The sequence below is a fragment of the Gopherus flavomarginatus genome, chromosome 8 (genome assembly GCF_025201925.1).
Source record: "Gopherus flavomarginatus isolate rGopFla2 chromosome 8, rGopFla2.mat.asm, whole genome shotgun sequence".
Classification (NCBI taxonomy): domain Eukaryota; kingdom Metazoa; phylum Chordata; order Testudines; family Testudinidae; genus Gopherus; species Gopherus flavomarginatus.
In genome coordinates, this window is record NC_066624.1 from 62,033,492 (window position 1) to 62,045,527 (window position 12,036).

Consider the following 12,036-nt stretch of genomic DNA (forward strand, 5'->3'; position numbering starts at 1 on the left):
CTCCCATGATGCATGTGGTAATGGGACTCCCATGATGCACTATAGTGGTTCAACAAAAGGGAAGTCTGTGGTGTATCATGGGAGATGTTGACCACTAGATGTCAGGGGAGAGCTCATTCAATGTCTTGGTAATTCCTTTACACAAAGATTTATTTCTGACAGAATTAGAAAACAAATTTGGCTTCTCCCACAAGAGAAACACAAGTCTAACCCAAAATGATTTTCCCACTTCCTGTAAAGATGAGATTCCAAAACAAAATAAGACAATGCAATGTGGTTAACAGCAAATGCAAGTGGTGGGGGGGAGTAGGGCAGGCCAGCCTTCTACAAGCAGAAACCGTGCATGAAAATTGAGGATGTTATGTTGTGTGATTAATGGGATGCCCTCTTAGCCCTCTATGCCTTAATCTAGCCTGGGCTTCCCTCAGCTCTGCTGATTCCTATCAGTCCCAACAAGCAACCCCCTGCTATTCCAAGTTTGGGTTTGTCTGGGTCCTGCCATCCATCCCAAGCTCTGGTGATGCTGTTCAATACCAAACTGCAAAACACTGCTAATCCCAGCTCCTGCCCTCCCCCAGCTATGCATATGCTCTTCTTTCTCAACTCAGAGCCCCCCTACTACTCCAGTACTACACAGCTCTGCTGACGTCCCTCCACCAGTCCCCTTGTATTCTAGCCAAGGAGTCCCCTCTAGCTTGCAGACCATCTTGTTAGACCATTCCTAGGCTCCGTCCCCATTCAACCACAGCTACATCAAGGGTCCCTACATCCCAATATGCAGCGCTCTCTACTATTCCAGCCTTTAGCTCCCCCGCCAGAAACACAGCTCTGCGGAAGTCCCTCAATCTCAGCCTCCTGCTGATGTCATGCATGCTGTGTTGCTCAGACTTGCACAGCTTTAAATAACTGCACAAAGTAAGCATAAATGGGTTGAAAACATTAGTAACATTTTATATCTCCTTTGCACAGGGTAAATGACTACAGCAGTTGCAATGCAGTGGAAAGTAAAGTTCTGTCCATATTTATGATACATCTTTAACAAGCTAAATAGTATACAAAAGCATATGCATAGACTAGTCTCGTCTGACTCATGAGTTGAGGGGTATTTCAGAGAAAAATCAAATACATTTATAGTGACAGCAACAAAAAACCCTACAAAATTAGCAGGATGAAATACACGCATTGTTCAAAATTATCCACCAAAACAAAATTGTTCATTTGCAAACAAAATTTAAAAATAGTTTTGATTCCATTTGATTAAAATAATATCAGTGCTTGTGGTCTTGTGGGTCTTCCCACCCCACTATGCAAAACCCACTTCTATGCAAAACCCATAGAAACAAAATCTTATTTGGTTCTATTTGAAATGCTTTGTTCCATTTCATGTTGATGGCAAATCAAAGAATTCTGTGCAAATTTTTGAACAAAACTAGTTTTTTTTTCTGTTTCTTTAGAAGTTTCCTATGGAAGATACATTCATTGTTGACCAGCCCTACAAACTAGTAAGGAATTCTCTGACTTCCCTTTTGTATAATGCCTGACCTTGATGTCCTTTATGTATAAGGCAGGGCATTTCTTTCTTTTTACTGCTTGGAATCACTAGATGCCTGATCCAAAGCCTCTTGAAATCAATGGGAATATTTTATCAGTCCCTAGGTTTTCATTCTTTAAGAAGGACCTCACCAGCAACTCACTCCAAACAAAGCTGGAATAAGAAATTAGGAAGGAGTCTCTGTTGGTCATCCCTCAACTATCCTCTCTTTGGGAAGATGAAGGAGATCAGGTTGTCCATGGACATAAACTCAAGAAGTACCTCCTGCCCTGATCAGACCACTTCCTCCCTCTATTGCCCAACCAGAGAAGCCTCCCTCTATGAAAAGCCATAGGCCATGCCAGTTCCACACCATTGCTCATGGAAAACTCCACTCACACTGTACGGGGAGACTTTGGCAAACCAGTAAAGTGCCTGAAACCAATATGGCTTATTGTTAAAGACAGCCTAGTCAGCCAGCTGTTAAAAGCAAGTCTCAGCTTGACCAAGTTAGGAGGGGAGTGGGGTTTAGAGTGCCACTGAAAGGGCAGCTTAACCCCACGTCCTCCTTGATAAGACTTGTATTAAAATTGCTGATACATGCATTTGAAATGAGCAGGATGTACCCTCAGGAATGTCTAATGGGGTCTCAAGGCTGCAGGTTCTGGAAAGACCCACACCTGGTTAATCAATAATCAGAAGGAACCTCTTGCTCGATCATTAAAACTGCTTACTTAACAAGGTTTCTTTAATTACTAATGTATAAATAAGGGGAAAAAGTTTGAGATAGGTGGGACTCATTTTGAGACTGGCCTCTTCCTCTGGATGCATCTTTTGTTCCCCAGCAGCAGACGAGCTGCTGCTGTATCACTTGACAGCCACACTCAGTTTTGGTAATTATCAAGGGTTGAGGGTGTTTTACTAACTTGTTGCGGACGTGTGTAAGTGCTTGAGACTAGCAAAGTTTAACTTTAAGTGAAAGCACTCTTGTGTTGTCCTGTTTGCGCCAGCCATCTATCGGTCGGACAGCCGTGTCTCCCTTGATTTATTTCCTGACATCTCCTTGCACGGAGTAAAGTTACCAAGAGCTTTGGGTTGAAAGAACCCCAGGTAACAACACAAGAGACCAAGAAATGGAAAAATTACTGAAGCACTTACCACTCCCTGATTGCTTCTATAGACATCCTGGTTTAACCATAGCTGGACAGAGAGAGAGATGGGAGGCAAAGGATTCATTAATATCTCCAGGTGCTGTAAATCAGCCTAGTTCCATTGGAGTCAGTGGACCAGATCCCCAGCTTTGTGTCAATCAGTGTACCTCCACTGAAGTCAAAATTTTGTTTTAGAGTATTTGTGCATGGATTTTGTTTTTCCTGTTGACAGTTTCCTGTGTAGGGCTGGATCTATCGGTAATACCCTTATAGTCTACAAAAGTGCATGGAAAAGCTAACAGGTAATCAAACAGCACCAACATCTGAGTTTCAGAATGGAACACGGTGCACCCAAAAACCACAAAAGCTGAGAAATAAGGGAAAAGAAAAATCCTATCACATTTATGCAGCTGGAGTATCTCACCCAGCAAGCTACACTCCCATAATATTTGGGCAGCACAGTGTCATAAATCTTAGCGCTATTAATCCTCAGCCTCATTCATTTCTGCTCAGCTATATAAAAGCAGTAACCTTGTCACTATAGGCAGGGAGATAGGGCTTTTAATTGCATATAGATTTCAGGAGAGTTCTTATCTCACAGTCCAAATTGGAGCTCCAGATATGGGTTTTTGCTTCCTTTAGTCAAAGGTAATACAAATTCACAGCACCCCATAAAGTCAGAAATGTCTCAGGAGCCCAATGCCCTTCAGAAAGAACTTACAGCAAGCTCTATTTGTAGGTAACACCAGCAACCTTTTAGTGTGTCTTTCATTAGATGAGCCTAAAACAGTTGCACAAAAAGCTGTACACTAGCTGACCAAATTGTCTGAAAACAAAACCATTCAGTGGCTCCCAGGGGCCCCAACTGAAGGTAGGTGAGAGACAGTCCCTGCTCCAAAAAGCTTGCAATCTAAAGAGACAAAACAGATGCAGGGAGGATTATTATTATCTCCCTTTTGCACATGGGGAGCTGAAACCAAGAGAGATTAAGTGATTTGCCCAGCATGAGACAGGAAATCAGTAGCAGAGCCCAGGTCTCCTGAGTCACAAGCCTAGCCAGCCTCCACAGCAGGCTCACCTGGACTTTGTCTGTATATTCTGACTGCACCTCCATTTCTGTTCACTACCTTCCTGTCTTTTGTTTTTTAATCTCCTCATGTCCTCTCTACTTGACTCTGAGTCCCTTGGCAAACACTTTGCCCAGTCTAACCCCTTGGGTGACCTACATTCACCCTCCCACAGGTGTGATGTTGGGTTTCATGTCCTTTGCAAGCAGGTTCCTTTGGACCTATCAGCAGAGTTCCCATGGCAACCACAATGCTGGGCCATAATGTACAATTAGCAAACTATGACTGGGTAAATCTGCAGGATTTGGAATTTTCTCCATTTTCTTTTAAATCTTGTTCTATAAAACATTTTTTGAATTCAAAGTGGATGTGGAGAACAAGAGGACTCATTCAGGGCATGCTGTCAATCTTTTCTGTGCAACCATGAGGGCTACAAATTGTCCTTTTAAATTGAAAACTAAGATTTCATAATCACATGACTCCCAAAGCTGGGGTTTTGAGTAAAGCACCAAATATTGTGAGTCCTGTGATAAAATCACAACAGCTAGCAACACTGAGATATGTTAAAATCCAAGTCCCTTATCCAAAAGATTCTAGAAGTGTCAGATTATGAAGCCCTTATTCATGTTGCTGTTTTAAAAAAATAAATTCCACCAAAAAAATCTAAACAAAACATTTTGTTTTACATCAGTTTGACCAAAATTGACTATTCTGGTTTGTTGAACTGGACAAAAAACATTTTGTTTCAAATCTGTTCAGCATTAAACTGCTTCTGTCTACGGAGCTGCAGTGTCTCATGGGAATTGTAGTTCAGGTGCTTCATGCTCTCATTCTCCCTTCTGAGCTTCTTCACTGAACTACATCTCCCTTGATGCAGCCCAGCTGCCTTCTGGAATGGTGCCTCATGGGTGTCATAGGTGGGATTCAGGTGCCCAAGTCCCACTTTTGGCTCCACTCTGACCCACAAACTCCCACTGAAATGGCTAGCTGCCTAAATTCACTCAGCATCTGAGTCTTCAGAGTAAAAGAACCCTCGAGCTCCATGTTTCTGTTTCCAGGCATGCACACTGTGTTGCCTCCACTGTGGCATCTGGATGCTTACTCCCCACCTAAGTCCCAGAGTGAGTCACACACCTGGGGAGGCGTGTGTTTGGCTGCCTGCTCGTGTGCAGCAGTGGCATAGCTTAGAGTAGAAATTTGGGTGGGCCCTGACTTTTGGGTGTGTGGGCAATGACAGATTGCGCTAGCTGAGCTTCTCTCCTGACGTCACGCCCTCTCCCTATTACTGGTGCCCCCAAACACAGGACTGCATCTGCTGAGCTGGGCACGCGCATGTCTCACCTTGGGCAATCACCACCAGCAGCTCCTTCTCCACTGGGTGCAGCTCCCCTGTCCTGTGGGGGCCATTGCACCGCCTCCTCATGCCCTGGTCGCAGGGGCCGGACATGGCGCTGTGTGGTGTTGAACCTGGTAGGGACCTGGTGCAGCACCTCCACGTGCCAGTTAGCCCCCTCCCTTCACAGCAGCTGCCAGTGGGGGTCCAACCATTCCCCCTCAGCTGTGTCGGGGGGGGGATGTGTCAACCACCCCTCACCATGCATGGGGTTGATTTCCCAACTCAAACAGCCCACACTGCATTCTACATAGAAGAGGGGCCAGGCCTTGTGCTCCACATGTGGAGGGGGTAGTTCCTGTCACCTCCTTTCCAATCCCCTGCCACACATTAGCACCCCGATAGTATGGCTGAGTGGAAGGGGTGGGGTGGTAGAGCAGCTGGGGCGTTAATGTGTCTCTGCGGTGCTATCCTTCGCCACTTTGTTATGTGTGGCTGCTGCATGTCGGTGTGTGCTCCTGCTGCCGGGCAGCCCTGAGAGGTCAGACTGACAGGGACCCACTGGCCCACAGCTCAGAAAATGGCAAGGCAGAGCTGCCGGAGCGTAGCTTTCTGAGGGGTGGACACATAGCTCCCTCCTGGATTTCAGGTGCCCGAGTGATGCTCCGGGCTGCTGTGGCAGCACTACACCCCTGCTGCATTTTCTTTTAAATCTTGTTCTATAAAACATATTTTTTGAATTCAAAGTGGATGTGAAAAACAAGAGGGTTCATTCAGGGCATGCTGTCAGCCCTGCTGCTGCAGCTCACCCAGGTCAGCCCACCCAGGAATCAATTCTGAAGCTCTTAGAGGAGAGGAAAGTGATCAGGAACAGTCAGCATGTATTCACCAAGGGCAAGTCATGCCTGACTAACCTAATTGCCTTCTATGACAAGATAAATGGCTCTGTGGATGAGGGGAAAGCAGTGGATGTGTTATTCCTTGACTGTAGCAAAGCTTTTGTTATGGTCTCCCATAGTATTCTTGCTGGCAAGTTAAAGAAGTATGGGCTGAATGAATGAACTATAAGGTGGATCGAAAGCTGGCTAGATAGTCAGGCTCAATGGGTGGTGATCAATGGCTCCATGTCTATTTGACAGCCGGTATCAAGCGGAGTACCCCAAGGGTCAGTCCTGGGGCCAGTTTTGTTCAATATCTTCATTAATGATCTGGAGGATGGTGTGGACAGCACTCTCAGCAAGTTTACAGATGACACTAAACTGGAAGAAGTGATGGATACGCTGGAGAGTAGGGATAGGCTACAGAGGGACCTAGACAAATTAGAAGATTGGGCCAAAAGAAATCTGATGAGGTTCAACAAGGACAAGTGCAGAGTCCTGCACTTAGAACAGAAAAATCCCATGCACTGCTACAGACTAGGGACCAAATGGCTAGGAAGCAGTTCTGCAGAGAAGGACCTAGGGGTTACAGTGGACGAGAAGCCGGATATGAGTCGACAGTGTGCCCTTGTTGCCAAGAAGGCTAATGGCATTTTGGACTGTATAAGTAGGGGCATTGCCAGCAGATCGAGGGATGTGATCATTCCCCTCTATTCAACATTGGTGAGGCCTCATCTGGTGTACTGTGTCCAATTTTGGGCCCCACACTACACGAAGGATGTGGAAAAATTGAAAAGAGTCCAGTGGAGGGCAACAAAAATTATTAGTAACAGAGCGGCAGCCGTGTTAGTCTGGATCTGTAAAAAGCAACAAAGAGTTCTGTGGCACCTTAAAGACTAACAGATGTATTGGAGCATAAGCTTTTGTGGATGAATATGTGTGCATCTGATGAATGGGGTATTCACCCATGAAAACTTATGCTCCAATACATCTGTTAGTCTTTAAGGTGCCACAGAACTCAAAAATGATTAGGGGGCTGGAGCACATGACTTATGGGGGGGATCTGATAGCTGCTTTCAACTACCTGAAAGGGGGTTCCAAAGAGGATGGATCCAGACTGTTCTCAGTGGTAGCAGATGACAGGACAAGGAGTAATGGTCTCAAGTTGCAGTGGGGGAGGTTTAGGTTAGATATTAGGAAAAACTTTTTCACTAGGAGAGTGGTGAAGAACTGGAATGGGTTACCTAGGGAGGTGGTGGAATCTCCTTCCTTAGAGGTTTTTAAGATCAGGCTTGACAAAGTCCTGGCTGGGATGATTGAGTTGCTGTTGGTCCTGCTTTGAGCAAGGAGTTGGACTAGATGACCTCCCAAGTTCCCTTCCAACCCTGATATTCTATGGTTCTATGATTCAGGCCCACTTGTGGCTATGCCCCTGGTGGGCAGGGCCTGATCCAGTTGGTGTGCTCAGAGGTGACCTACCAGAATGGGTTCCATTCCAAATCTGGCCAGAGGAGGAGATGGCAGTGCCCCCCTCCTAACTTTGAGATGATTGGCTAAAGTACTCACCTGGGATTTGAGTGACCCAGGTTCAAGTTCTCCCTCTTAGAAAGCCAGGGAAAAAGAATCGAACAGGAGTCTCCTACTTCTCAGAGGAGTGAGAATCGCTGAGCTAGCGGACATTCTGGTTTGGGGGCTCTCTCAGGCTGTCCCGCTGAAGTTGCTGTACTGTGGATTAAAAATTCGAAAGAGTGTTTGGCCAGAGAGAGAGAGAATATGACTCTGTAGTCTTGTGGTTTGCAAACCCACCTGGGAGGACCTGGGTCACTTACTCCAACCACTCTTTCATTATTGAGCCACCGTGGAACAGATTCAACAGGAGAGAGTAAGGAAACCTGCTAGCAGAATATCCCCTAACTCAATGGTTAGTCCACTCTTCTGAGAGGTAGGGGACCTGTGACAGGTTGGGTAACAGAAACCCTCTCGAGAACTGCCAACTGATGTGCCAAGACTACTTCTGCCCCTGCTTTCCTTGCTGGCCTGGGAATCCAGCACCCTGTCTTGATGAGGCAGACACGCCAGTCTGCTCCAACACAGACCCAGGATCTGGACCACATGCCCCAAAGCTTCAAACTTAACCTGAAAGCAACTTACAGAAGTGTTCCTGTCTTTAACACTCAGATGTCCAACTCCCAATGGGGTCTAAACCCCAAATAAATCCGATTTACCCTGTATAAAGCTTATACAGGTGTAAGCAGAGTCAGGATAAGCTCTACACTGACATCTGGTGGAAAGAATTTCAGAGAGTGTATTTGCATAGGCACGCCCACCCTATCCCAGACTGCCAAGCTGTGGGACTGCTTGGTGACAAATTGCTCACCCTCAGTTGGGTGGTACTGGCTAGACATGGGACATGGGTTCCAAAACCCAGAGAATTGAGAGAGGCTGATGACAGGTATCTGTGCCTGGTGGTGCAGTCTCCTTGTGGAGCCAGAAGCACCATTTCTACACCTTCCTCTCTCCACTGGAATGTCAGAGTTGATTTTTTTATTCCCTCAAGAATCTAAATACAGGTTACTGAGCTGAAATCACTTGGGGCTAATGGTGCACTAGCACTGGGGCTCCCCTACTATGAGCTGGAATCACTAAGAGCTGAAAATCACTAAAAAGCTAAAATCACTGAGCTGAGAGCACTGAGTACAGTGCTAACTAGTGGGGAGCCCAAAGCTATACTGTGGAACAGAGCTGCTGGCGGAGTGGAGCAGTTTGTGGGGATGGCTGGAGCGGATCACGGGACAGCTGGTGGCAGCGGAGTGGCTGGCAGAGCGGAGTAGCTGTGAGACGGGTGGAGCGGCCCGCAGAGCTGAGCAGTTTGCAGGGACAACTGGAGCAGCTCACAGGGCAGCTGGTGGAGCAGAGCAGCTGGTGGAGCGGAGCAGTTTCTGAGAACGGCTGGAGGAGCAGAGTGGAGCGGCTGGTAAAGCGCAGCAGTTCGTGGAGAAGGCGGGAGCAGAACCCACGGAGAGGCAGGGCAGTTGGCCCCAGACCACGTAAGGTGCCCCTTTCTACCAGGCTGGGGGGGGGAGACCTCTGCAGATAGACTCTCGAACTTTGGGGCTGCACTGACCCAGGACAGAGACTTTTGGGACTGTGGGTGATTTGGGGGTTGCTGGACTCAAGAGCCCAGGAAAGAGGACACAGCCCAATTTCCTGGGGTGGGTCTTTGCTCACGGTTTGGTCTATGAACTCTAGTAGAGGTGTTTTTCCCAATTTAGTGTTTGTTGTTTATCTCATGTATTAAATCTTTTCTGCTAAACCGAGACTCTGTGCTTGCGAGAGGGGAAGCATTGCCTCTTTGAGGCGCCTAGGGGTGTGTGTAAGATTTTCCCAGGTCACTGGGTGGGGGCTCGAGCTGGTTTGGCATTGGGTTATTGAAACGGAACCCCTGGATACTGAACCCGGCCCTTGTTGCTGCCAACTCAGAGGGGCAGAAGGGTTACACAGAATAAACTCATAACTTGTTCGCCCTCTATAACACTGATAGAGAGGTATGCATAGTTGCCTCCCTCCCCGCTGCAGGTTTTAATACATACTCTGAGTTAATTAACAAGTAAAAAGTGATTTTATTAAATACAGAAAGTAGGATTTAAGTTGTTCCAAGTAGTATCAGACAAAACAAAATGAATTACCAAGTGAAATAAAATAAAACACGCAAATCTAAGTCTCATACAGTAATACAACTCAGTATAGATAAAATCTCAGCCTGAGAGAGGTTTCAATAAGTTTATTTCACAGACTAGACATCTTCCTAGCCTGGGCACAATCCTTTCCCCTGGTACAGCCCTTGTTCCTACTCAGGTGGTAGCTAGGGGATTCCTCATGATGGCTCTCTTTTCTCTGTTCCACCCATTTATATATCTTTTACGTAAGGCGGGAATCCTTTTGTCCCTCTCTGGGTTCTCATTCCCTTCTCAGTGGAAAAGCACCAGATTAAAGATGGATTCCAGTTCAGGTGTCATGATCACATGTTACTGTAAGACTTCATTACCCACTTGCCAGCACACAGATATACAGGGAGACTTACAAGTAAAACAGAGCCATCTGCAGACAATTGTCCTGGTTAATGGGAGTCATCAAGATTCCAAACCACCATTAATGGCCCACACTTTGCATAATTACAATAGGTCCTCAGAGTTATATTTCATAGTTCTAGTTTTAGATACAAGAGTGGTACATTTATGCAAATAAGATGACCACACTCAGTAGATTATAAGCTTTGTAATGATATCTTACAAGAGACCTTTTGCATGAAGCATATTCCAGTTACATTATATTTAAACTCATTAGCATATTTTCATAAAATCATATAGAATGCAACATCACAAGCCAATGTTCAAAGCCTTTTTCCTCCTCAGCTAGAGGCGGGACTTGAACCTAGGCCTCTCACATTCCAGCTGAGTGCTGTATCTGCTGGGCTAAAAGTTATAAGACATCACCTCCTCCTTCAGGTATTTTTTGTGTGCCAAGGCAGGTGCCTAATTCATTGCAGCAAGAAATGCCTTTGGCACTAAAGCCATCTGAGTCCAGGTGGCTGGTTCCCATTTGTGGATTGCTAAGCAGAGCTAGGCAGCTCCCTGTGGCCCAAACTTAGGTATGGATCTCTGAGAGATGGTATGTCAGGGCTTAGCACTCACCCCTCTGGTCACCATTTCTCAATGGCTAGCTGAGGCAGCTCCCCACTTCGCATGTTGGCTTTTGTAGATCACATCCTAACATGCCAGTGTCTTGCCATTCATTGTATGGGGAGTGTAGGCACTGAACTCAGATTTGTGGATCACGCTGCTGTTCCCTGATTTTTCTAGGTACCTAAAAGTTGGGGGCTGTGACACTCAGCATTGCAAGGCCTAAGTCCTTTCATGGAGCCCATCCCACATTACTATGGCTGCATCATGAAAGATGTAGTCCAGCCAGAGAGTGTGGACAATAGTGGATAATGAGCCAAGGGACACTCAAACTACAATTCACATGAGGAATTGGGGCAAAATAGGGGGATGCAGTTTAATGTTGAACAGATTTGGAATGAAATATTTTGTTAGTTTGGAACTGAATGTTTTCAGAAATTTTCATTCCATGAAAAATGTTGAAGTTTTCATTTTTCCTCCTGATTCAGGACAAAAACCAAATAATTAATTGTTAGAATTTCCCTAGAAATGGAAATTCCACTTTTCATTCCTCTCTATTTCATCCTTTGTGACATATCTGTTTATGTTCTTGTTATTCAGATACTGAACTCATTTGAATCCTAATCAGAATTTTGCCTCAATAATATCAGGGTCAGTGAGCACTTCAAACTAACTGTGTTGTGTAAAAAGTACTTACTACATTTCAGCGTGTTGCCTTGTAATTTAATTGGGTTACCCTTTATTCTTGTATGGTCAAAAATGTATTCTTGTGATTATTCCATGCCTTTATTCTATTCTATTCCCCACTATTTTATGTACCTCTGTCATGCCACCGCTTATCTGACTGCTATCTAAACTAAACAGTTTCAGTCTTTTCAAGCTCTGTTCTGATGGAATCTAGCAGCAGAAGTGGGAGCATACCAGCAATTTTTGTCCCATTCAAAGCGCAATGAAGTATTCAGAAGTATTTGTTTTTCTAATGATCCCTTTCCCTGAAGGGCTATTGAGTGCTAGTCAGGGGCAGAGCCTGAACTGGCTATGGCCCCAATCCTGCAAAGATGTTTAACTCTACTGCTGCAAGTAGACTCACTGAGTTCAATGGCCCTATTCACATGGGTTTGGTTAAAATCTTTGCATAAGGATTTGCAGGATCAAGAACCTATGTTTTCTGTGATTCAGGGATTTTTCACAGCCAGCTGGTCATTTTTTTTTTCCCCCAACTGTTTGATTTGGTGCAGTTTGGAGACTGGAGGCCTAATTCACCACTATGCTACTTCAGTTCTAAGCTGGGGTAAATCCATTAGTTTGCAGTGCTGACTCAACCCTGTGGCATTGTGATAAGGTGACTGCTGCCATCTTGACAGACACACTAGGAACTGAACCAGGAACCTCCACAG

General features: G+C 45.5%; 1 long non-coding RNA gene across 1 annotated transcript in view; it reads left to right on the top strand.

The window, feature by feature from the left end:
* The window catches only part of LOC127057109 (uncharacterized), a 116,833-nt gene extending 107,560 nt beyond the window's left edge, over positions 1-9,273 (top strand). The window contains exon 2 of the long non-coding RNA XR_007776016.1: positions 8,206-9,273. This is a non-coding gene — a long non-coding RNA (uncharacterized LOC127057109). The remainder of the gene's footprint in view (positions 1-8,205) is intronic.
* Positions 9,274-12,036: the final 2,763 nt, after the last annotated feature.